The 27,674-nt window shown below is 38.5% G+C and overlaps 1 non-coding gene and 5 pseudogenes across 1 annotated transcript; all 6 read right to left on the bottom strand.

Annotated features, from left to right (window-relative positions):
* Positions 1–4,108: 4,108 nt before the first annotated feature.
* Positions 4,109–6,461, bottom strand: LOC143850161 (cytosolic sulfotransferase 15 pseudogene; annotated as a pseudogene).
* A 7,318-nt stretch (positions 6,462–13,779) lies between these two features.
* LOC143850160 (cytosolic sulfotransferase 15 pseudogene) lies at positions 13,780–14,798 on the bottom strand (annotated as a pseudogene).
* Positions 14,799–16,308: 1,510 nt separating this feature from the next.
* Positions 16,309–17,265, bottom strand: LOC143850158 (cytosolic sulfotransferase 15 pseudogene; annotated as a pseudogene).
* A 1,336-nt stretch (positions 17,266–18,601) lies between these two features.
* LOC143850157 (cytosolic sulfotransferase 15 pseudogene) lies at positions 18,602–19,744 on the bottom strand (annotated as a pseudogene).
* A 2,153-nt stretch (positions 19,745–21,897) lies between these two features.
* On the bottom strand, positions 21,898–26,901 carry LOC143850156 (cytosolic sulfotransferase 5 pseudogene; annotated as a pseudogene).
* On the bottom strand, positions 25,661–25,767 carry LOC143852161 (small nucleolar RNA R71). The gene has a single exon (XR_013236726.1). It is a non-coding gene; the product is annotated as a small nucleolar RNA R71 (small nucleolar RNA).
* Positions 26,902–27,674: the final 773 nt, after the last annotated feature.

The raw sequence follows: 27,674 nt of genomic DNA, 5'->3' as shown, positions 1-27,674 counted from the left end.
TTCCCTATGTATATGAGATTTTATATGGTTTCTAATATATGCATAATCATGCTAATTTGTCTTGTAGCAAAATAGCACCAATTCCCACGTAAGAGCAAGAAGAGTAGAAAAAGTCAACAAAAATTTACCAAAAGGGAGTGCCAAGAAGCTTAAATTGTGAGAAAATAAAACAAGAAGTTTGCATTATAAACAAAGGGTGAAATTTCAAAAATTGCCAAGGAAAGGTGGTGGCTTCCAAAAATACAAAAAGATACCAAGATTGTGTCTTTTCTTGGAGATGAAAATAGAAGGGGAAGAAAGCTACATATTGGAGTGAAGAAGACATTCTCTTTTTCATTCTCTCTTTTTCTCTCCACTACTCTCAAGCTCTCTCTCTTCGGTTTTCTTGTTCTTTCTTTTTCCTTTTCTTTTCAACTCTCAATCCAAGGCATCATCATCCACCATTCAAACTCAAGGTGACATTAAAGCTTGAAGGAGGAAGATTCAACCAAAGATTGGAGGAGAAAAAGAATAAGTTCCTTTTATTTTTTTAATTTATTTTAAGTTCAATTTGATGTAATTTTGTTTCAATTCAAGTTAGTGAAGAAGTAATTTGCTTTTGTTTCATTTCCTTTCAAATTCTATATGGCAATTATTCTCCCATCTATCTCTTTTATTTTTATTTTTCTTCACTTCTTCATGAATAACTAAATCCTAATTACTTAGGGTTTAGTTGAAGCCATGGGGAAGGAGAAATATTTATAATTAAATAAATCTACTCAATTGAAAAATTGTGTAGGATTTTGTGTTTGGAAAATCCCAATCATTCATGCCATTGGCTTTCCCCTTTCGTATGAATGATTGTTGATTAACAAATATAAAGTTCTATATAATCAATGTAAATTGGAGAGTGGATTTGATTAATTACTTATAAGGAATGACATCCCTTTGATCTTATTCCTTATTTACTAGTTAATCGAATTTTCAACCCAATTCAAGAGTTGTTTTAATTAATCAATCTAATCCAAACCCATGGTGGATTCTAACCCTAAGTAATCTTTTATATTGAATTAAGATTTTTACACTATTCCAAATTACTTTTGCAATTTTGCAATTAACTTAGGCCTTTAAATTTTGGTTTTCTAATTAAATTTGATAAGTAGTTAAAAGAGATCATTAGAACATTGGTATTACCAAAAGGGAGTGCCAAGAAGCTTAAATTGTGAGAAAATAAAACAAGAAGTTTGCATTATAAACAAAGGGTGAAATTTCAAAAATTGCCAAGGAAAGGTGGTGGCTTCCAAAAATACAAAAAGACACCAAGATTGTGTCTTTTCTTGGAGATGAAAATAGAAGGGGAAGAAAGCTACATATTGGAGTGAAGAAGACATTCTCTTTTTCATTCTCTCTTTTTCTCTCCACTACTCTCAAGCTCTCTCTCTTAGGTTTTCTTGTTCTTTCTTTTTCTTTTTCTTTTCAACTCTCAATCCAAGGCATCATCATCCACCATTCAAACTCAAGGTGACATTAAAGCTTGAAGGAGGAAGATTCAACCAAAGATTGGAGGAGAAAAAGAATAAGTTCCTTTTATTTTTGTTATTTATTTTAAGTTCAATTTGATGTAATTTTGTTTCAATTCAAGTTAGTGAAGAAGTAATTTGCTTTTGTTTCATTTCCTTTCAAGTTCTATATGGCAATTCTTCTCCCATCTATCTCTTTTATTTTTATTTTTCTTCACTTCTTCATGAATAACTAAATCCTAATTACTTAGGGTTTAGTTGAAGCCATGGGGAAGGAGAAATATTTATAATTAAATAAATCTACTCAATTGAAAAATTGTGTAGGATTTTGTGTTTGGAAAATCCCAATCATTCATGCCATTGGCTTTCCCCTTTCGTATGAATGATTGTTGATTAACAAATATAAAGTTCTATATAATCAATGTAAATTGGAGAGTGGATTTGATTAATTACTTATAAGGAATGACATCCCTTTGATCTTATTCCTTATTGACTAGTTAATCGAATTTTCAACCCAATTCAAGAGTTGTTTTAATTAATCAATCTAATTCAAACCCATGGTGGATTCTAGCCCTAAGTAATCTTTTATATTGAATTAAGATTTTTACACTATTCCAAATTACTTTTGCAATTTTCCAATTAACTTAGGCCTTTCGAATTTTGGTTTTCTAATTAAAATAGATAAGTAGTTAAAAGAGATCATTAGAACCTTGGTACAGTTTGCCTAAATTAGGATTTAAAATAAAAAAGATCTTAGTTAAATTTGATTCTTAGATTGATTAGAATATACGCTTATATATAGTGTTGGCAACGAGGTCAAGTCCCTGGAAATCTTGAGTCCATTGCAGGCAACATTATATCATAGCTAGTATTCTAATCGGTACAAGAATAGGATTGACAACTAGATTTCTCTTCCCTGAGTTCGACCCGAATTTACACGATCCGTGCACTTGCGGTTATTTAATATCTCTAACACCACCCATTCCTTCTTGGAAGGGAGGAGATTAGTTCCTTGCATTCATTCCTCAATATTTCATCCTCTTTAAGCATTTGGTATGCGGCCAAGGAGAAGATGGGAGTGTGAGGTACTCGAGCTATCAATAATTTTCCCAATGGAATTCACAGACCTTGGATGCATAGCCGTACTTATTATACTCCAGTTCTAGATATCTCAAGCTTCAACTACCAGCCTGACCCATTTGAATTGGTAGTAAAATCAGCTAACGGTCAACTCGTTCCTCCTCATCACTGCCCATACAGGATACAAGGATGTCACGAATGTAGGCGAGGCGATCTAGACCATTCATCTTGTAAGGGGCAAACCTTGCTGGAATTTATAAGCATTTCATGCTTTGTCCTCTGTTTGACTTTTTCAATCAAATTTGTATTTTTTATTCTTCATCTTTTCGTTGTTGTCGTGAAGTTCTCTTTATTTAATGGAGAAATTGACCACTTAAATTTGAAAAGATTCCAAAATTACCTAGTTAACCACCCCACTACATCAAATATGGAGAATTTATATGGTGTAAGCCTATAGATTTCAGTGTTTTCAAAAAGCGCTGTATGGCCCATACCATAGATGATCAAACCGTCCATTTGATGGGCCACAATGCATATAGGTTGTGCCTCGAAAATGATTTCCATAGGATGATCCAAACTCTCCAATCTAAGGAGGTTTCCATAATATACGGTTCCTCTGTAGATTGGAGGGGTAGGATCATCCTATGGAAATGATTTGTTGGGCACAACTGATTTACGTTTTGTACCATCAAATGGATGTTTTCAACCTATGGTGTGGACGGCACAGTACTTTTTGAAAAATAATGGATTATAAGCACTTACACTGTATAAAAAAACCCCAAAATATGAGTTTTAAAGATTACCCCTGCCCGACCTCAGATTAAGTTGGGGTTTTGCATCCTAAAAACCAAGTCAAACCAAGACCAATGAGTTTTGAACCCAACCTGGGGTATTTCGGGTCATCGGTCAAGGCGTATCGGGGTATTTCGGGTCATCGGTGAAGGCCTATCATTCATTTTATCATGCTCTCTCATAAGAAATAAAAGGAAAATTTTCATGTTTTCCACCCCCATTTATACTAATCCTAAAAATGGATGCTAATTAATGACAACTATTTGATAGGCTACATAAAAAGCACTATATGTGTTTTTGCTCAGTAAGAGCTTTAGGCACTGATTGGAAAAGTTTGGAACAAAAACTTTTCTTAATTTTGGGCTTCTAGGTTGTTTGATCCCACATCACAAAAATATCTTCAACCATTGCGGTTCAAGTCTTCTTTAAAGGGACTTTCAATTAAGCGATACCCATTTTTTTTTCTTTCAAAATAGTGAAAAAATATATTTTTCTCGGAAAAAAATTGTTGCAAGTATTTCTAGGCAAAATCCAAACAGGGAATTATCGGAAACAAAACAAAGTAAGAAAAGAAGAGATTACTTAAGAAGATGATCCAATACATAAATAGCAGTTTATTTATGTTTTGTTGCTCAGAAAGAGCTTCATTGGAAACAAAACAACAAGAAGATAAGAAAATGATATATATGATAATGACCAAATAACTAAGAGGGGAAGGTGAGACCATAACTGTGGAACTATTGTTGCATGAGCTGATCCAATCGCTCTACCATTGAAGGGGTCAGATGATTTGCCCAATCACCCACCTCCCCTTTCCTAAAAAACAACTTATTGTCATAACCAGTTTGCTCCATTGTTCCACTCTTGTTCACTTCCAAATTGCTCAAATTCTTAAAACTGCATAGTTGTGATATTTCCTCCACCACCCCTTCTTTCTCTTCCTCTGGAGAGAAAGGATACCCCAAGAACTCAGCCAACCTCTTCAAATGAAGTATGGGTTCTTGTTTCATTTCTGTAAGCCCAAGGGTCTACTTTCCTATCTTGTTTTGATGATTCTAAACATAATTGATTATGTTCTTGAATACTAATCAATTTGCCTTGAAGTGTTGTGTTAAGATAGGTTGATCATTGAAGAAACCAACACTCCACATGGTCATGCTTGAAGATGTACCACACAAGAGTCAAAGGAGCTAAGTGGAGCTCACATCATCTCTCAAGCAAGCATACACAAAATGGAAGATCAATTGAAGACTAAGGCTAAAGAGAAGTTGAAGGTTACATAGATTTCATTTTAAATCTTTTCTCTTTAGATTTCTAAGTCGAGGCAAGGTTTTTCAAAAGAGTTTTTCAAAAACACTTAAGAACTTAAATGGTTTAGTGAATGGTTATGTGGTGGACCAACATGTTGGGACCCTCATAAACATTCCAAATTATCTTAGGAATTGAGTTCCAAAAGCTCAAAATCAAATAGCATCAAAAATATAAAAAGTCTGCTGATTTTAGGCTTCTCGGAACTCCGAGATTTTTCTCGGAACTCCGAGAAATGGTTCAGTAGTTTTTGACAACTTCTAGCCATTTTCTTGGAACTCCGAGAAATGGTCCAGTAGAATTTTTCTTCTTCTGGCCGTTCTCTCGGAACTCCAAGAATGGTTCTCGGAACTCCGAGAACGTCGCGACAGCTCAAAATATAGCCGTTGGCTTTTGAATTAAAAATTGATTTTTGATTTCTTTAACCCCAAACGGTCATATTTTGTTGAGAAGCTATATATACACATTCAAGAGGATTATTTTCTTCTCTTGAATATTTGAAAAAGCATCCTTAAGCATTCAAACACTTGCAAATCCTTTTAGCTTGAGAAATTGTTTTTCTCTCCCAAACTTGCCTTGCAACCAAATCTTTTGAGTTTGGATTTAGGCTTTCACTTGCAACCTATATTGGAGAGCAATCAAAAGGGACAAAATTGTGCATCAAGCTTTCAAGAGAAGCCAAGCAAATCTTCATCTTCTTTTCTTGTAAAGGTGGCTAGGGCATCCTATCTTAATACCCTAGGGAGTATCGCTTAGAACTCGACGAAGAAGGAGAGTCGGTGTAAAGGTGTCAAGGGCATCCTCATTTAATATCCCTTGGGAGTGTAATCGCCTCGGAGCCGGGCATCGTAGAGGTCTCACAATAGTGGAAATCCATAAGGACGATCTTAAGAAGAGTGGAGTAGGGCTTTGCCCGAACCACTATACATCGGTGTGTTCTTTCTTTATCTTGCACTTTCATTCTTGATTTTGGTTTGGCAATTCATTTTGTTTTGATCTTATTTGAACTAACCAAAATCTAATCAAGAGAAGTAAAATCAAATTAGGTTTAATAATTAATTTTTTTTAAAAATGTATAAATTAGTGTTTAAACCAATTCACCCCCCTCTTGTTTATTTCAATTTCCTCATACTTCAAGAATAAGACCCTTTCAGGCCTTTCCAGGCTTGCCTTCCAGTACCCCAACACATGATCCCAATAAGGACCAAATATAGAAACTCCAATGCAGAACAACTCAAAGGCCTCTCCTAGAGAAAGTGGTCATAGACTCTCATGTCTCAACTTGCTCAAGAAAACCCACATGGAAGTAAAGGTATCTCTAGGATTCGGGCACAAGTAAACTACCCGACAATTCAACTGTATTGCCGATTCCGGTAACAACGTGTAAGGGATGTGGGTAGCCAAGAGCCTAGGGGAGGGAATGCTCTCAAATTCAGAAAGTTGGTTATATACAAAGAACTTCAAGATGACAAAAGGGACGAGGTCATGGGGGCCAGTGTTTAGCAGAGGGTGGTCAGTGACAAGGTAACGAGTCCGGTTCACAACCGCGAAAGCAAGTGCCTTGAGCCAAGTGGTGCCGGCTTTGGGCGTGGTGACTAGAAATGCATCCCCTTCGCGGGGTTTAAATTGTTGATGGAATGCCACTGCTCCTTTCAAGTACTTTAGAGGATACCAAAAGCCTTGATATTGGTAGTAATAAGGAATGTACCACCCATTCCCTCTTGGAAGGGACGATATTAGTTCCTTGCATTCATTCCTCAATATTTCATCCTCTTTAACCATTTGGTATGCGGCCATGGAGAAGATGGGAGTGTGAGGATCTCGAGCTATCAATAATTTTCCCAATGGAATTCACAGACCTTGGATGCATAGCCATACTTATTATACTCCGGTTCTAGATATCTCAAGCTTCAACTACCAGTCTGACCCATTTGAATTGGCAGTAAAATCAGCTAACGATCAACTCGTTCCTCCTCATCACTGCCCATACAGGATACAAGGAGTGGAAATCATTTTTTAGCCACAACCTATATGAATTGTGGCAAGTCCCTAGCAAAGCCAGGGAAGTCTGTTCTTGGAACTGAATTGAGCGTTTCACCACCACTTCCTCAAATTTTTCTGGATGATTTTATGTAGTGCAATTTGTATCCTTTGGGGGAATGGGTCTCCATTCTTGCGTCTGTTCTTTTACACTCTTTTGTCTGGTTTTTGGTAGGGTTTGTGGGGCCACATTGTTTTTGGTAGTGTTTGTGGGCCCACATTGTTTGGATGATTCAAAGCGTTCATTTGATGGGCCCTGACATAGATAGGATGTGCCCAAAAAATCAGCTCCATAGGATCATCCTAACCCTTCAATCAATGGACGAACCGTCAACTGAGGGGTTTACCTTACACAAATTGAAACCCCAGGGGGTCTATTTGTAACTTTTTAAACATTAGGGGTTAAGTTGAAAGTGTCAGAAACCACAGGGGGTCTAAGTGTATTTTTCCCTTATATTTTTTAATCTTCAACTTTTCATTTTTTTTTATTACGTGCACTTTATTTAATAGACAAGTTGAATAAAGAGCACTACCTTCTGCTCCCTCCCCGAATTCTGCCACATACGATATTATAAAAACTTAAAGAGCATGTGATTAAAAGGGAAGTGATATTTACACGGCCCTTTTGATCACCAGGGACACCTAGCGTCAGTGTATCAATGGCAAAAAGGGGGCTAATGTACTTTGTGTCAGAAAAATCCAGTGGCTTTGATTGCAAAGTACACTGGCAAATGGGTGTCCCTAGTGATAAAAGGGGCGTAAATATCATTTCCCGATAAAAATTGAAAACCCCTAATTCTGCCACATGCGAAGTTATAAAAACATAAAGAGCATGTGATAAAAATTGAAAAAAGAGCACGTAATAATATTTTTATTAGTGCTCTTTATTTAAGAGAAAATTTGAACACTCCCCAGCATATGCCACATGCGATATTATAAAAATAATAGAGAGCATGTAGTAAAATTTGAAAAAAGAGCATGTGATAAAGAGCTCGTAATTTTTTTATTACGTGTTCCTTATTTTGATTGAAATAAAGAGCAACTTTGGTCTTTTTTTAGCACCACCCTTCTGAGATAAAGAGGGGAAATGAGACTTTATCCTTGACGACTAATTCGAGTGTTACTAATTTTGCCGTTGTATTACTAGAATCTTCTGTCCTGCATTGTTTGTAGGGCTGCAAATGAACCGAACCGGATCACGAACATGTTTGGGTTCGGCTCATTAAAAGCTCGACTCGGGCTCGTTCGTTTACTAAACGAGCCGAATCCGAGCCCAAAAATTAGGCTCGTCAAATAAACGAGCCGAACTCGTGCTTTGTATAGTTCGGCTTGGACAAGCTCGTCAACTTTTTAGTTTCGGTTCATAAAGCTGAGCCGAGCTTTAAATGTTGGGACAAATTGGTATGGTGGATGAACAAAACTGTTTAGAATAAAGAAAGAGAATAAGAGAGGAAGAGAATTAGGCAAGGCAAGCAAAATGCTTTTTTTAAAGACTTTAATTTCCCCACCTATGCAGGTGGCTACCATGGAAATAAGTCCTGATGATACAATGCTTACACTAAGAACAAGGGCTGCACCCTAAGTTCAAATCAACCAGTATGCCCTTAAATAACAAGAAAATAGAAAGAATAAAGAGGAGAAAGACTTCTTCAAAATGAGATCGCAAGTCTTCTTTCATAGAAGGTAAAAAGACACGAAAGCACCCTTTCAAATTAACCCTTTCATTTAAAATAACACATTTCCATAACATAAGTGTCTTTTGATTAGAAATACCTTTCCACATAAAAAGAAGTGTCCCTTTGTAAAATCTCATTTTTCTATTTTACAAAATAAAATATTTTAAAAATATCCAACATTAAAGCTCGGATTATATATAGAGGAAAAGGAGTGTGCGGTTGACCGCACCTAAGCTTAGGTGTGGTCGAGGGACTAAACACATGGGTCCCACACTTTTTGTGGTGATCAAAACCATTCATTTGCAAGGCTCTATCATAGATAGGGTGTGTACAAAAAATCAGCTCCATTGGATCATCCTAACCCCTCCAAAAGTGGAGGACAAAAATGGGCAAATTTGTGGCAAACAGTGTCTGTTCATTTTGCCCTCCACTTTTGGGTGGGTTAGGATGATCCTATGGAGCTGATTTTTTGTACACACCCTATCTATGATGGGGTCTTGCAAATGAATGCTTTGGACCATCCTAACAATGTGGGCCCACATGAGTTTTGGGCCCTCGACCGCACCTAAGCTTGGTGCGGTCGAGCGCACAATCTTTTTCCTCATATATATATATATATATATATATATATATGAGAAAACGGTTCCTACACATATGTGTAGAGAGTTCTCTACACACTAGCTTAAAATACAGTGGGGGCCCACATTGTTTGGGTGATCCAAGCCATCCATTTGAAAGGCCATCACATAGATAGGGTGTCTACAAAAAATCAGATCCATAGGATCATCCCAACCCTACGATTTGTGGAGGTAAAATGGATGTCTTTAAACCTTTACAAATTAGTCCATTTTTTGCCTCCACAGTTCGAATGGTTAGGATGATCCTATGGATCTGATTTTTTGTGGACACCCTATCTATGTGAGGGCCTTAAAAATGAATGGTTTGGATCACCCAAATAATGTGGCCCCCACTGTATTTTAAGCTAGTGTGTAGATAACTTATCTACACATATGTGTAGGAACCGTTTTCTCTATATATATATATATGAGAAAACGGTTCCTACACATATGTGTAGAGAGTTCTCTACACACTAGCTTAAAATACAGTGGGGGCCCACATTGTTTGGGTGATCCAAGCCATCCATTTTAAAGGCCTTCACATAGATAGGGTGTCTACAAAAAATCAGATCCATAGGATCATCCCAACCCTATGATTTGTGGAGGTAAAATGGATGTCTTTAAACCTTCACAAATTAGTCCATTTTTTGCCTCCACAGTTCGAATGGTTAGGATGATCCTATGGATCTGATTTTTTGTGGACACCCTATCTATGTGAGGGCCTTAAAAATGAATGGTTTGGATCACCCAAATAATGTGGCCCCCACTGTATTTTAAGCTAGTGTGTAGATAACTTATCTACACATATGTGTAGGAACCGTTTTCTCATATATATATATATATATATATATATATATATATATATATATATATATATATATATATATATATATATAGAGGAAACTGTTGGTGAGCTTAAGCTCACCAAAGTTATGGTGAGCTAGCTTGCCCAATCACATGGGTCCCACATTTTGGGGAGTGATCCAAACCATTCATTTGTAAGGCCTTATCGTAGATAGGGGGTGTACCAAAAATCAGCTCCATAAGATCATCCTAACCCCTCCATTTGTGGAGGACAAAAATGGGGCAGATTTGTGTCTGTCCATTTTTGTCCTCCACAAATGGAGGGGTTAGGATGATCCTATGGAGCTGATTTTTGGTACACCCCCCATCTATGTAATGGACTTTCAAATGAATGGTTTGGATCATCCTAACAAAGTGGCCCCCCATGTGATTGGGCAAGCTAGCTCACCATAAGTTTGGTGAGCTTAAGCTCACCAAACTTATGGTGAGCTAGCTTGCCCAATCACATGGGTCCCACATTTTGAGGAGTGATCCAAACCATTCATTTGCAAGGCCTTATCGTAGATAGGGGGTGTACCAAAAATCAGCTCCATAGGATCATCCTAACCCCTCCATTTGTGGAGGACAAAAATGGGGCAGATTTGTGTCTGTCCATTTTTGTCCTCCACAAATGGAGGGGTTAGGATGATCCTATCGAGCTGATTTTTGGTACACCCCCCATCTATGTAATTGACTTTCAAATGAATGGTTTGGATCATCCTAACAAAGTGGCCCCCCATGTGATTGGGCAAGCTAGCTCACCATAAGTTTGGTGAGCTTAAGCTCACCAACAGTTTCCTCATATATATATATATATATATGTGTGTGTGTGTGTGTGTGTGTGTGTGTGTGTGTGTGTGTGTGTCTATATATATATATATATATATGAGGAAAGTGAAGCTACACCGCCGGTGTAGCTAACTTAGCTACACCGCCGGCTTAAAATACAATGGACCCACATTGTTTTGGTGATTCAAAGAATTCATTTGATTGGCCCTCACATAGATAGGGTGTCCACCAAAAATCAGCTCCATAGGATCATCCCAACCCTACGATTTGTGGTGGCAAAAATGAACGTGTAAAAACCTTCACAAATTTGTCAATTTTTGCCTCCACAGTTTGAAGGGTTGGGATGATCCTATGGAGCTGATTTTTGGTGGACACCCTATCTATGTGAGGGCCAATCAAATGAATGGTTTGGATCACCAAAATAATGTGGGCCCATTGTATTTTAAGCCGGCGATGCTACACCGGCGGTGTAGCTTCACTTTCCTCTATATATATATATATATACAAGTTTGTGTTTGTGTGTGTGTCCCCCCCCCCCCCCCCCCCCCCCCCTCCTTTCATTCCAAACCATCTAAGACGCTATAAAACTTATTTGGAACATCTTAAAGAGTGATTAAACCTTGATGAGTGCCTCTCACATTCATTGAGCAAGAATTGGATATAGGCTTGATTTGTCCATCATTTCTACATGCATTGTGACCCTCTTTGAAGTGATTTGTTTTTCATATTCGATTCAATCATTGTATTTGGCGAGTGTGGTGGAGACGTAATAGCCATCTCCATAGGGCGAGTGTAAGGAGACGCGTGGAGCCTTCTCAAGAGCGAGTGTTGGAGACTCAGAGCTTTCTCTTGGATAGAGAGTCTTGGAGGCGGAGCCACTATCTTTGTAATTGGGTTGATTCACCACCGTTAATGGAATTCGTAGTGAAATCACCAAGAAGTCTTGGTGGAGTGGAAATCATTTTTGAGGCACAACCTATATGCATTGTGGCAAGTCCCTAGCAAAGCAGGGGAAGTCTGTTCTTGGAACTAATTTGAGCGTTTCACCACCACTTCATCAAACTTTTCTGGATGATTTTCTGTAGTGCAATTGGTATCCTTTGGGGGAATGGGTCTCCATTCTTGCGTCTGTTTTTTTTACACTCTTTTGTCTGGTTTTTGAGGCATGATGAGCTAGAGTGAGATAACGTTCTGCACTCTGTGCAGGAAGGGGACCTCCACTCGTATTCCACTTTTGATGAATTGTTCCCAAGGAAGTTTTTAGATCTAAACTCTCTGGCAAATCTGTTCCAGCCTTGACTTCTATGTAAACCCTTGCATAGCTGAGGCGAGTAGCCTGTGTTGTGTGGGCATCCATGTAAAGGGGGTTTCCAATCTTACTAGCTATCTTGCTTAGGCAATGAGCAGACCAAAATCTCAGGTGGAGACCAGGGAATCTCACCCAAACTGGGACAGAAGAAAGAGCTATGTCTGGGGTCCATCTTCGAAGCACAAAGGGGGCGTCCTCCATAGCTGCAATTGCTTCCCTCAAGAACTATTCACAATCTTCAGAGTCGTTGAACTGGAAGAGAAAGAATCCACCGTGGAGGTTGAAACATTGAAAACCATTGAAAACCACCCTTGTTTTCCAAGTCCTCTTCAAATGATCCTTCAATGTCATGAAGTAAGGCCTTTTGCCTAGAAAGTAACCAACTAGGGAGGTCTCCCATTTTCGACCGTTCTCCTCTAGTTCCTGGTCATCGAAATCAATCTCTGATTTACTCTCTATTTCCACTGAGTGAATGAAACCCAGTTTGGAGGACACTTGGACATCATTTTCAAACAGGGAGCTCCATGAGTTTCCTTTCAATAGGTTTTTTAGGGTTTTCGGACAGTAGTGGAGGCCAATAATGAGTGTGTACCATTTTCGGCTCATTTTCCGAAATCAAATTTTGGTGGGATTCACGTGGAGTGCAAGACTCTTCGTGGTTATTAGTTTATTACCCATAGGTTGCTTTGTAATGTGAGCTGGCAGCATAGAATTCCTTGGGTGAGTGATCATAAGACCAGCTAGTGAGGCTCAAGGCTACAACTATCATGGTAAGAGCAGCTACCATCTTTTATAGCAGCCATAGGGTAGCTTTTCATATTTTCTCTATTTTTGGGGTGATTGCTAGGGGTTTTGCCAGACTTTCCTAGAATAGGAATCGTCTTCAAGCTCTCTCCCAAGGAAGGTTTCAGTTAATGAACTCATCAAGGGTTGGTAGGAGGGAGAAGGTTTGCTAGTCGGAGAGGTTGTAGAAGGTACTGAAAGAGATTCAGTGTTCTTTTTTCTAGTTTTTAGTTTCCTTTTTCCAGAGGATGACTTGTCAGTTGTCTTCTTCATTTTCTGGGCTGCTTCTTGCTCATCTCTTTCAGCCAGAAGTGCATCGAGAGGCCTGGAAATAAGCGATACCGAACTTATTATCTTTCAAAAAAGTGAAAAAAAATAATATTTTGCTACAAATTTTTTTTGTTGCTGTTCGCGCGGCAGCTTCCATCTAAGCGGAACACTCCCCTACCGATGCATTTTTGCATCCCACAGCTTTGGCAGATCCCTTGGCCCCATTCATCTTCGGCGCAAGAGTGCTCGATCAGTAAGCTATTGCGCACTCTTTCAAGGGTGGCTGCTTCTAGGCAAATCTCCTGGCAGCCTTTGCATCCCTACCTCCGTTATCAGTGAGCGGTCATTTAGGGGCCTTAGCTAGTGATCCAGGCTGTTTCCCTCTTAATGCATCACAAAAGTAGCTTGAACCATTGCAGTTCAAGTTTTATTCAAAAGGGACCTTCAATTAATGATGATATCCCTATAAATAAGTGATACTGATCTTATTTTCTTTCAAAATAGTGAAAAAAAAATATTTTCCTACGAAAAAAATTTGTTGCTAATATTTCTCGGCAAAAATCCCAACAGGGCATTATCGGAAACAAAACAAACGTACGAAAAGAAAAGATTACTTAAGAAGATGATCCAATACATAAATAGCTGTTTATTTATTTTTTGTTGCTCGGAAAGAGCTTCACTGGAAACCAAACAAAAAAAAAGATAAGATAAGGATATATATATATATATATATATATATATATATATATATGATGATGATGATGAGCCAATAACTAAGAGGGGAAGGTGAGACCATAACTGTGGAACTTTTGTTGCGTGAGGTGATCCAAACGCTTTATCATTGAAGGGGTCAGATGATTTACCCAATCACCCACCTCCCCTTTCCTAAAAAAAACCTTATTGTCATAACCAATCTACCCCCATTGTTCCACTCTTGTTCACTTCCAAATTGCTCAAATTCTTAAAACTGCATAGTTGTGATATCTCCTCCACCACCCCTTCTTTCTCTTCCTCTGGAGAGAAAGGATACCCCAAGAACTCAGCCAACCTCTTCAAATGAAGTATGGGTTCTTGTTTCATTTCCTCATACTTTAAGAATAAGACCCTTTCAGGCCTTTCCAGGCTTGCCTTCCAGTACGCCAACACATGATCCCAATAAGGACCAAATATAGAAACTCCAGTGCAAAACAACTCAAAGGCCTCTTCTAGAGAAAGTGGTCCTAGACTCTCATGTCTCAACATGCTGAAGAAAACCCACATGGAATTCAAGGTATCTCTAGGATTCCGGCACAAGTAAACTACCCGACAATTCGACTGTATTGCCGATTCCGGTAACAACGTGTAAGGGATGTGGGCAGCCAAGAGCCTAGGGGAGGGAATGCTCTCAAATTCAGAAAGTTGGTTATATACATAGAACTTCGAGATGACAAAAGGGACGAGGTCATGGGGGCCAGTGTTTAGCAGAGGGTGGTCAGTGACAAGGTAACGAGTCCGGTTCACAACCGCGAAAGCAAGTGCCTTGAGCCAAGTGGTGCCGGCTTTGGGCGTGGTGACTAGAAATGCATCCCCTTCGCGGGGTTTAAACTGTTGATGGAATGCCACTCCTCCTTTCAAGTACTTTAGAGGATACCAAAAGCCTTGATATTGGTAGCAATAAGGAATGTACCACTCATTCCCTCTTGGAAGGGAGGAGATTAGTTCCTTGCATTCATTCCTCAATATTTCATCCTCTTTAAGCATTTGGTATGCGGCCATGGAGAAGATGGGAGTGTGAGGATCTCAAGCTATCAATAATTTTCCCAAAGGAATTCGCAGACCTTGGATGCATAGCCATACTTATTATACTACAGTTCTAGATATCTCAAGCTTCAACTACCAGTCTGACCCATTTGAATTGGCAGTAAAATCAGCTAACGATCAACTCGTTCCTCCTCATCACTGCCCATACAGGATACAAGGATGTCAAGAATGTAGGCGAGGCGATCTAAACCATTCATCTTGTAAGGAACAAACCTTGCTGGAATTTATAAGCATTTCATGCTTTGTCCTCTGTTTGACTTTTTGAATCAAATTTGTATTTTTTATTCTTCATTTTTTTGTTGTTGTTGTGTATTTAATGGAAAAATTGACCACTTAAATTTGAAAAGATTCCAAAATTACCTAGTTAACCACCCCACTACATCAAATATGGAGAATTTATATGGTGTAAGCCTATAGATTTCAGTGTTTTCAAAAAGCGCTGTATGGCCCATACCATAGATGATCAAACTGTCCATTTGATGGGCCACAATGCATATAGGTTGTGCCTCGAAAATGATTTCCATAGGATGATCCAAACTCTCCAATCTAAGGAGGTTTCCATAATATACGGTTCCTCTGTAGATTGGAGGGCTAGGATCATCCTATGGAAATGATTTTTCGCGGGGGCACAACTGATTTACGTTTTGTACCATCAAATGGATGTTTTCAACCTATGGTGTGGACGGCACAGTACTTTTTGAAAAATAATGGTTTATAACCACTTACACTGTATAAAAAAACCCCAAAATATGAGTTTTAAAGATTACCCCTGCCTGACCTCAGATTAAGTTGGGGTTTTGCATCCTAAAAACCAAGTCAAACCAAGACCAATGAGTTTTGAACCCAACCTGGGGTATTTCGGGTCATCGGTCAAGGCGTATCGGGGTATTTCGGGTCATCGGTCAAGGCGTATCGGGGTATTTCGGGTCATCGGTCAAGGCGTATCATTCATTTTATCATGCCCTCTCAATACTCAACGAAGAAATAAAAGGAAAATTTTCATGTTTTCCACCCCCATTTATACTAATCCTAAAAATGGATGCTAATTAATGACAACTATTTGATAGGCTACATAAAAAGCACCATGTGTTTTTGCTTAGTAAGAGCTTTAGGCACTGATTGGAATAGTTTGGAACGAAAACTTTTCTTAATTTTGGGCTTCTAGGTTGTTTGATCCCACATCACAAAAGTATCTTGAACCATTGCGGTTCAAGTCTTCTTTATAAGGACCTTCAATTAAGCGATACCCATTTTATTTTCTTTCAAAATAGTGAAAAAAAAATTATTTTCCTAGGAAAAAAATTGTTGCAAATATTTCTAGGCAAAATCCAAACAGGGAATTATCGGAAACAAAACAAAAGTAAGAAAAGAAGAGATTACTTAAGAAGATGATCCAATACATAAATAGCAATTTATTTATGATTTGTTGCTCGGAAAGAGCTTCATTGGAAACCAAACAACAAGAAGATAAGAAAAGGATATATATGATAATGACCAAATAACTAAGAGGGGAAGGTGAGACCATAACTGTGGAACTTTTGTTGCATGAGCTGATCCAAACGCTCTACCATTGAAGGGGTCAGATGATTTGCCCAATCACCCACCTCCCCTTTCCTAAAAAACAACTTATTGTCATAACCAGTTTGCTCCATTGTTCCACTCTTGTTCACTTCCAAATTGCTCAAATTCTTAAAACTGCATAGTTGTGATATTTCCTCCACCACCATTTCTTTCTCTTCCTCTGGAGAGAATGGATACCCCAAGAACTCAGCCAACCTCTTCAAATGAAGTATGGGTTCTTGTTTCATTTCCTCATACTTCAAGAATAAGACCCCTTCTGGCCTTTCCAGGCTTGCCTTCCAGTACCCCAACACATGATCCCAATAAGGACCTAACATAGAAACTCCAGTGCAAAACAACTCAAAGGCCTCTTCTAGAGAAAGTGGTCCTAGACTCTCATGTCTCAACTTGCTGAAGAAAACCCACATGGAAGTAAAGGTATCTCTAGGATTCCGGCACAAGTAAACTACCCGACAATTCGACTGTATTGCCGATTCCGGTAAAAACGTGTAAGGGATGTGAGTAGCCAAGAGCCTAGGAGAGGGAATGCTCTCAAAAGGGTGGTCAGTGACAAAACGGACGAGATCATGGGGGCCAGTGTTTAGCAAAGGGTGGTCAGTGACAAGGTAACGAGTCCGGTTCACAACCGCGAAAGCAAGTGCCTTGAGCCAAGTGGTGCCGGCTTTGGGCGTGGTGACTAGAAATGCATCCCCTTCGCGGGGTTTAAACTGTTGATGGAATGCCACTGCTCCTTTCAAGGGCTTTGGAGGATACCAAAAGCCTTGATATTGGTAGAAATAAGGAATGAACCACCCATTCCCTCTTGGAAGAGAGGAGATTAGTTCCTTGCATTCATTCCTCAATATTTCATCCTCTTTAAGCAATTGGTTTGCGGCCATGGAGAAGCTGGGGAGTGTGAGGATCTCAAGCTATCAATAATTTTCCCAATGGAATTCGCAGACCTTGGATGCATAGCCATACTTATTATACTCCACCAGTTCTAGATATCTCAAGCTTCAACTACCTGTCTGACCCATTTGAATTGGCAGTAAAATAAGCTAACGTTCAACTCGTTCCTCCTCATCACTGCCCATACAGTATACAAGAATGTCAAGAATGTAGGCGAGGCGATCTAGACCATTCATCTTGTAAGGGGCAAACCTTGCTGGAATATATAAGCATTTCATGCTTTGTCCTCTGTTTGACTCTTTCAATCAAATTTGTATTTTTTATTCTTCATTTTTTTGTTGCTGTTGTGAAGTTCTCTTTATTTAATGGAAAAATACCTAGTTAACGACCCCACTACATTAAATATGGAGAATTTATATGGTGTAAGCCTATGGATTTCAGTGATTTTCAAAAAGCACTGTACGGCCCATACCATAGATGATCAAACCGTCCATTTGATGGGCCACAATGCATATAGGTTGCGCCTCGAAAATGATTTCCATAGGATGATCCAAACTCTCCAATCTAAGGAGGTTTCCATAATATACGGTTCCTCTGTAGATTGGAGGGCTAGGATCATCCTATGGAAATGATTTTTTGGGCCCAACTGATTTACGCTTCGTAACATCAAATGGATGTTTTCAACCTATGGTGTGGACGGCACAGTACTTTTTGAAAAATAATGGATTATAAGCACTTACACTGTATAAAAAAACCCCCAAAATATGAGTTTTAAAGATTACCCCTGCCCGACCTCAGATTAAGTTGGGGTTTTGCATCCTAAAAACCAAGTCAAACCAAGACCAATGAGTTTTGTACCCAACCCGGGGTAGTTCGGGTCATCGGTCAAGGCATATCGGGGTATTTCGGGTCATCGATCAAGGCGTATAATTCATTTTATCATGCTCTCTCAATACTCAAAGAAGAAATAAAAAGAAAATTTTCATGTTTTCCACCCCCCATTTATACTAATCCTAAAAATGGATGCTAATTAATGACAACTATTTGATAGGCTACATAAAAAGCACTATATGTGTTTTTGCTCAGTAAGAGCTTTAGGCACTGATTAGAGAAGTTTGGAACGAAAAATTTTCTTAATTTTGGGCTTCTAGGTTGTTTGATCCCACATCACAAAAGTATCTTGAACCATTGCGGTTCAAGTCTTCTTTAAAGGGACCTTCAATTAAGCGATACCCATTTTATTTTCTTTCAAAATAGTGAAAAAAAAATATTTTTGTAGGAAAAAAAATTGTTGCAAATATTTCTAGGCAAAATCCAAACAGGGAATTATCGGAAACAAAACAAAAGTAAGAAAAGAAGAGATTACTTAAGAAGATGATCCAATACATAAATAGCAGTTTATTTATGATTTGTTGCTCGGAAAGAGCTTCATTGGAAACCAAACAACAAGAAGATAAGAAAAGGATATATATGATAATGACTAAATAACTAAGAGGGGAAGGTGAGACCATAACTGTGGAACTTTTGTTGCATGAGCTGATCCAAACGCTCTACCATTGAAGGGGTCAGATGATTTGCCCAATCACCCACCTCCCCTTTCCTAAAAAACAACTTATTGTCATAACCACTTTGCTCCATTGTTCCACTCTTGTTCACTTCCAAATTGCTCAAATTCTTAAAACTGCATAGTTGTGATATTTCCTCCACCGGGGTTTCTTTCTCTTCTTCTAGAGAGAAAGGATACCCCAAGAACTCAGCCAACCTCTTCAAATGAAGTATGGGTTCTTGTTTCATTTCCTCATACTTCAAGAATAAGACCCTTTCAGGCCTTTCCAGGCTTGCCTTCCAGTACCCCAACACATGATCCCAATAAGGACCAAACATAGAAACTCCAGTGCAAAACAACTCAAAGGCCTCTTCTAGAGAAAGTGGTCCTAGACTCTCATGTCTCAACTTGCTGAAGAAAACCCACATGGAAGTAAAGGTATCTCTAGGATTCCGGCACAAGTAAACTACCTGACAATTCGACTGTATTGCCGATTCCGGTAACAACGTGTAAGGGATGTGGGTAGCCAAGAGCCAAGGGGAGGGGATGCTCTCAAATTTAGGAAGTTGGTTATATACAAAGAACTTCAAGATGACAAAAGGGACGAGGTCATGGGTGCCAGTGTTTAGCAAAGGGTGGTCAGTGACAAGGTAGCGAGTCCGGTTCACAACCGCGAAAGCAAGTGCCTTGAGCCAAGTGGTGCCAGCTTTGGGCGTGGTGAGTAGAAATGCATCCCCTTCGCGGGGTTTAAACTGTTGATGGAATGCCGCTGCTCCTTTCAAGTACTTTATAGGATGCCAAAAGCCTTGATATTGGTAGTAATAAGGAATGTTCCACCCATTCCCTCTTGGAAGGGAGGAGATTAGTTCCTTGCATTGATTCCTCAATATTTCATCCTCTTTAAGCATTTGGTATGTGGCCATGGAGAAGATGGGAGTGTGAGGATTTTAAGCTATCAATAATGTTCCCAATGAAATTTGAAGACCTTGGATGCATAGCACATACTTATACTCCAGTTCTAAATATCTCAAGCTTCAACTAGTAGTTTGAGTCCCTTGATGAATGGGCAGTAAAATCCTCCATCACGGCCTACACAGAATTCAAGAATGTCCGCTGCAAAAGGGCTCTTCATTGGATCCACGTCATTTTTATCTGTCATTCCTCTTATATTTTTTATTCATCCACTTCTCATTTTTATTTATTACGTGCTCTTTATTTAGTAGAAAAATTGAATAAAGAGCACTACCTTCTGCGCACTTCCTGAATTCTGCCACATGCTATATTATAAAAACAAAGAGCACGTAATAATTTTTTTACCTTCGGGGGCACTCCTCTTATTTGTCACATGCGATATTATAAAAATAATAAAGAGCATGCAGTAAAAATTGAAAAAAGAGCATGTAATAGAGAGCTCTTAAATTATTTTATTACGTTGCGGGTCGGCACATGGAGGATGTTGACGTGTCTCAGTTCTGTCGTATTGTTCTACTCTACTTCCTAATATGACTAGTGGACAACCCGTGCGATGCACGGGGCAAAAAATAAATAATTCGCCAAAACTTTGCCAATATGCGTAGGATATTGAAAGATAGAAACAATTTTGCTAAAATTATGGGACATAGTGGAGATTTTATCTCCAATAAATAGAAACAATTTTGCCAATATGCATGGGATATTGAGTAGTAGAAACAATTTTGCTAAAAAAGTGGGATATGGTGAGATTTTTTTCTACAATCCAAATATATCGCCTTATAGAAAGAGTTTTAAGATTTTTGAGGAGGGGTGCCACGTGGCACACCCACGTCGTCCAGGATTCTGTTTTACATATATATTATATGATCTCTACTGCCCTTTACCGGTCGTCTCAATACTAGATTAAAAACAAAAAATAAAAACTTTTCCGTGCTAAAAATGTCTTACTTTCCATCAAAAGTTCACTACATGAAAGTCAATTATTAGGGCGGAAAAGGTAGTGTCTGTACCGATGGCTTGAATTTATTGCTTAAGACGCAATACTCGTAGTTTCCTATAAACATTAAAGGCCCGTTTGGATACGCGGATTTTAGAATCAAGGTTTTTTGTTTGAAAACAGTGTAAAAGAGGGTTCATGATCAAGTTGTTATATCATGTGCTGACAGCGTTTTTAAGTGATAAATTCAGGTTTTAAAAATCTCTCCTGCATCCTTAGATTTCTATAACCTGAAAATATGGGAGGATCTGCTACTCTCTTGCTTACGGGAAGAAGGGCGAGAAGTAAAAACGAGTCAGAAACGACGGCGGGTCCCGCTTCTTCTCTTGTCTCGTAGCTACAATTTTAAAGAAATCCTGGATTCTAAAATCCGTGTATCCAAACAGCTCCTAAATGTGAAGAGTCCGTACCACCGTCTCATTTAGTCAATTGAAACATGTTACGATAGTAAATGATGCATTTCTGGTGTGAATCGTGTCAGGTGGCTATAGACACCCCATTTTTATCGGGCCCTAAATTACCAAGTTCTAATAAAAATCTCGTCAATCAATGTTTTAGGTCCTCAAATTTTACCCTAGGATAGGTTACGGTCCCGGCTAGGTCCCAACAAAATTTTGTCAAAATCCGAGTAAAAATGCCTAATAAGACGAGTCGAGTTAGAATGATACTGTAAATAGGGGAGTGTATTAGGCATTAGTTTTGCCAGCTTTTACACTAGAGTGAAAAGGGAGGTGATTTAGTTAATTAAACTAAGACAACTTAGCTTAGGATGTAAGCTACTTTTAAAGGGGGGTGAATTATCCCACTCTAATTTTTGACTAATTTCTTCCCGAGACTACCCATTTTCAGCAAAATCAAATATAAAACACTTAGGATGGGTGTCTTAGGGTAATAGAAGGGGATAAAATTGTTGCAAATATTTTTAGGCAAAATCCAAATAGGGAATTATCGGAAACAAAACAAAAGTAAGAAAAGAAGAGATTACTTAAGAAGATGATCCAATGCATAAATACCAATTTATTTATGTTTTGTTGCTCGGAAAGAGCATCATTGGAAACCAAACAACAAGAAGATAAGAAAAGGATATATATGATAATGACCAAATAACTAAGAGGGGAAGGTGAGACCATAACTGTGGAACTTTTGTTGCATGAGCTGATCCAAACGCTCTACCATTGAAGGGGTCAGATGATTTGCCCAATCACCCACCTCCCCTTTCCTAAAAAACAACTTATTGTCAAAACCAATTTGCTCCATTGTTCCACTCTTGTTCACTTCCAAATTGCTCAAATTCTTAAAACTGCATAGTTGTGATATTTCCTCCACCACCCCTTCTTTCTCTTCCTCTGGAGAGAAAGGATACCCCAAGAACTCAGCCAACCTCTTCAAATGAAGTATGGGTTCTCGTTTCATTTCCTCATACTTCAAGAATAATACCCTTTCAGGCCTTTCCAGGCCTGCCTTCCAGTACCCCAACACATGATCCCAATAAGGACCTAATATAGAAACTCCAGTGCAAAACAACTCAAAGGCCTCTTCTAGAGAAAGTGGTCCTAGACTCTCATGTCTCAACTTGCTGAAGAAAACCCACATGGAAGTAAAGGTATCTCTAGGATTCCGGCACAAGTAAACTACCCGACAATTCGACTGTATTGCCGATTCCGGTAACAACGTGTAAGGGATGTGGGTAGCCAAGAGCCTAGGGGAGGGAATGCTCTCAAATTCAGAAAGTTGGTTATATACAAAGAACTTCAAGATGAAAAAAGGGACGAGGTCATGGGGGCCAGTGTTTAGCAGAGGGTGGTCAGTGACAAGGTAACGAGTCCGGTTCACAACCGCGAAAGCAAGTGCCTTGAGCCAAGTGGTGCCGGATTTGGGCGTGGTGACTAGAAATGCTTCCCCTTCGCGGGGTTTAAACTGTTGATGGAATGCCACTGCTCCTTTCAAGTACTTTAGAGGATACCAAAAGCCTTGATATTGGCAGTAATAAGGAATGTACCACCTGATGAGCACATTTATGTGTGAATTGTAGGTAGGAAAAGCATGCATTTTTGTTATTTAAAGCGGTACTACTAAGGTATTTTATTATTTTTGGTATTTCAAGGCTACTTCGGATTGTTTCGAAAAATAGAGCCAGGGCCTATGAAATGAACAGTTTAGATCATCCAATAGAAATGGTTTGAGCCATGATCATCAGGACCCACCTTGATTTGAATAACAGCTGTAGCCCTTCACGTTTTTTAAAAGTTTCTGTACTGTATACTAAGTGGGACCCACTTTTGGATTAAAAATGGAATTACTATGTGATTCATAAACTATATAATATATATGGGACCCACATGCAATTACAAAACACATGCAAATCTTTACATTTGTACACGTTTTTGCATGAAATAGTAATTTCTATTTCACCTACTTGCACTTGCTCTCACTATTTCTAAATATTGCAAACCCATAGGATAATCTGAACCGTTGGGATGAGCATGACATCATGGCTGATTTCAAAATAGGCAAAGCCGTAACCATGTTGGGAATTCTTGAACCAAAATAGAGATTGTCTTATGTGATGTGGGACCCACTTGGGTTTTTGGAAAGCATTGTTGTGGAAAGCAATTTCGGCATCTTGTTATTTCTATATTTGCATGGGCTGGATGATAAAAAAATAAAGCATACATATGCATATGCATGGGAAATCCAACAAGGGTTTTTCTTTTATAGAAGTTTGACTTTTAATGGCAACAAGCCATATTTAACAAGTGGGTGACGTTTTGTATAGGAAAAGGGTATTTTCTAATTGCATATAATTTATATATATACAATTATGTGGGACCCACATACATTTGCTAAAATTCATTCCCTATGTATATGAGATTTTATATGGTTTCTAATATATGCATAATCATACTATTTTGTCTTGTAGCAAAATAGCACCAATTCCCACGTAAGAGCAAGAAGAGTAGAAAAAGTCAACAAAAATTTACCAAAAGGGAGTGCCAAGAAGCTTAAATTGTGAGAAAATAAAACAAGAAGTTTGCATTATAAACAAAGGGTGAAATTTCAAAAATTGCTAAGGAAAGGTGGTGGCTTCCAAAAATACAAAAAGATACCAAGATTGTGTCTTTTCTTGGAGATGAAAATAGAAGGGGAATAAAGCTACATATTGGAGTGAAGAAGACATTCTCTTTTTCATTCTCTCTTTTTCTCTCCACTACTCTCAAGCTCTCTCTCTTCGGTTTTCTTGTTCTTTCTTTTTCCTTTTCTTTTCAACTCTCAATCCAAGGCATCTTCATCCACCATTCAAACTCAAGGCGACATTAAAGCTTGAAGGAGGAAGATTCAACCAAAGATTGGAGGAGAAAAAGAATAAGTTCCTTTTATTTTTGTTATTTATTTTAAGTTCAATTTGATGTAATTTTGTTTCAATTCAAGTTAGTGAAGAAGTAATTTGCTTTTGTTTCATTTCCTTTCAAATTCTATATGGCAATTATTCTCCCATCTATCTCTTTTATTTTTATTTTTCTTCACTTCTTCATGAATAACTAAATCCTAATTACTTATGGTTTAGTTGAAGCCATGGGGAAGGAGAAATATTTATAATTAAATAAATCTACTCAATTGAAAAATTGTGTTGGATTTTGTGCTTGGAAAATCCCAATCATTCATGCCATTGGCTTTCCCCTTTCGTATGAATGATTGTTGATTAACAAATATAAAGTTCTATATAATCAATGTAAATTGAAGAGTGGATTTGATTAATTACTTATAAGGAATGACATCCCTTTGATCTTATTCCTTATTTACTAGTTAATCGAATTTTCAACCCAATTCAAGAGTTGTTTTAATTAATAAATCTAATCCAAACCCATGGTGGATTCTAACCCTAAATAATCTTTTATATTGAATTAAGATTTTTACACTATTCCAAATTACTTTTGCAATTTTTCAATTAACTTAGGCCTTTAAATTTTGGTTTTCTAATTAAATTAGATAAGTAGTTAAAAGAGATCATTAGAACATTGGTACACTTTGCCTAAATTAGGATTTTAAATAAAAAAGATCTTAGTTAAATTTGATTCTTAGATTGATTAGAATATACGCTTATATATAGTGTTGGCTCCGAGGTCAAGTCCACGGGAATCCTGAGTCCATTCCAGGCAACATTATATCATAGCTAGTATTCTAATCGGTACAAGAATAGGATTGACAACTAGATTTCTCTTCCCTGAGTTCGACCCGTATTTACACGATCCGTGCACTTGCGGTTATTTAATATCTCTAACAAGTTTTTGGCGCCGCTGCCGGGGAAGAGAGTTGCATTAGAATCTTAATTATTCGAAGTGTTAGATTAGTAGTTATTTTTAGTTTAGTTATAATTTTGGTTTCTTGCCTATCCATCTCTCTTACTTGGTTTTCTTGTGTTTATGAGTGCAGGTTGGGTGCGGAACTCGGCCAATCGACTAGAAAGAGCAAACCGGTTAGAGACGGCGGAAGACATCGCACCAAATCCAAATCAAGTAGTCATGGCGGAAGAACAAGAGCCGCCCAAGAGTTTGCACGATCGCTTCTATCGGGCCCTAACCGCGCAACCTTATTGCATTAGATTGCCGATTGCACAAGGCAATAATTTTGAGCTAAAATCGCAATTTATCTCTTTGCTTCCTCATTTTCATGGCCTCCCTTCGGAGGATGCTTATTTATTTTTGCGTGAGTTTGAAGATGTATGTGCTTTGATTAAGTTGCAACAACTTACCGATGATGCGGTAAAGTTGCGGTTTATTACGTTTTCACTCAAGGATGGAGCCAAAAAGTGGCTCTATGGCTTACCAACGAACTCCATCACCACTTGGGAGGAGTTCGCCATAAAACTAATAAGCTTAGGAACGATATTTTACAATTCAAACAAAAGCCATTAGAGTCATTTTCTAAGTTTATGGAGAGGTTCAAAGACCTACTCCAAGAGTGTCCTCACCATGGAATTGATTTGTGGCACTTATGCCAAATTATTTATGAGGGCATAGATTACCAAACAAAGAAACTTCTTGAGTCCATGTATCCTAACGGTTTTACATCTTTCATGGATGAGGCCGCGGCATGGAACTCCTTACTTGATTTGGCGGAAAAAACAAGAGAGTGGGAATCCACTCAAGATGGTGAGAGAGCCACTTCAAGCAAGGGATTTCTAATAGAGGGTGCCGTGGCAAACGAGTCCCATCTTGATAGCCTAATCAAAAGGCTAGAAGCAATAGTTGTCAAAGGACCCTCACAAGTAAATCAAATTGCACATAGTGTTTCCATGTGTAATTGGTGTCAAGCCACGGACCATGTCATGGAAGAGTGTCCAACTCTTGCTAAATTTGATAATTCTAATGAGAATGTGAGTGCTCTTTATGCTAATAATCCTTATTCTAGCACTTATAATCCGGGATGGAGAAATCATCCCAACTTTTCATGGAGTCAAAGTGGGCCATCTAATTTCCAAGGCCAAGGCCAATTCGGCCAACCTAGGCCCACCTTCCCTCCCACTTTTGTTCGGCCATTCCCTTCCCCTCCTACTTTTCAAAATCCCATGATTAATAATGTTTCAAATCAGCAACCACTGAGTTTTCAAAAACAAGGAAAGTCGGCACGCATAGCTTCATTAGAAAAAAGCATAGAACTTCTCACTAGCACTTTCATGACAAGCCAACACAACATGGAGAAGCAAATCTCCCAACTTGCCATGGCGTTGCATGAGAGGGAAAATGGGAAGATGCCAAGTCAACCCGTTCCTAATCCAAGGAACGTGAATATGAATGTGAATCAACAGGTACCGCCAAATTAGTTGAATGCCATTCAACCAATTTTGCCGCCGCAAGAGCCCTCCAACGAATGTAATTCCGTATATGCTTTAAGGAGTGGTAGAGATTACCACAAGGAGGAGGTCAGATCTGAACCTTCTATAGATATACAATATACATCCAAAGCGGTAAGAAAAGACTCCCCTCCAACAGGCTCGATTGCGGAACCCAAACAGGTAAGTGAAGAGCAGGCTGTTTCTCCACCTGAAAATGAGTATGTGCCTAAAGCTTCTTTTCCAAGGAGACTTGCTAATAATAAGAAGGTGGATGCCATGGATAAAATTTAAAATGTGTTTAAACAAAGTGCAAATTATCATTCCTTTATTAGATGCGATTTCTCAGGTTCCTACTTATGCCAAAGTGTTGAAAGATTTGTGCACTCAAAAGCGCACAACTAATGTGCCCAAGAAAGCTTTCTTGGCCGCAAATATAAGTTCCATCTTGTCTCTACAAATGGTGGCTAAGTATAAGGACCCAGGATGTCCTACTATTTCTTGGACTATTGGTAACACAAATATTGAACATGCTCTTTTGGATTTGGGTGGAAGTGTAAATCTCTTGCCTTTTTCTGTATTTAAGCAACTAGGATTAGGAGACCTCAAACCAACCACCATCACTCTTCAATTGGCGGATAGATCAATTAAAACACTCAAAGGGATGGTTGAGGATGTGTTAGTTAAAGTAGTTGATTTTTTATTTCCCGTAGATTTTGTTGTGTTAGATACCGAGCCTGTTGCTAATATCAAGGATCAAATTCCTACCATCCTTGGTAGGCCGTTCCTTACCACTAGCAACGCTCTAATTAATTGTACAAATGGATTGATGAAATTGTCTTTTGGAAACACATCGGTTGATTTTAATGTCTTTAGATTGGGTAAGCAACCAAATTTTTATGAAGAAATCAATATGTTGCATTCCTTTTCCGACGACATTGTTTCTAATTTTGAAATTGATTTTGATGCTAGATTCCAAGAATGCTTGGACGAACTAGGAAATGATGGAGATGATTTCTTTTCCAAAGCTTTTGCCATCTAAAACGTGGAGCCT

Source organism: Tasmannia lanceolata, unplaced genomic scaffold (genome assembly GCF_043159265.1).
Source record: "Tasmannia lanceolata isolate RefF3 unplaced genomic scaffold, GAP_Taslan_0.1 ptg000018l, whole genome shotgun sequence".
NCBI lineage: Eukaryota > Viridiplantae > Streptophyta > Magnoliopsida > Canellales > Winteraceae > Tasmannia > Tasmannia lanceolata.
Note: the sequence above shows the minus strand (reverse complement) of the source record. Positions and strands in the feature narration are given on the sequence as shown.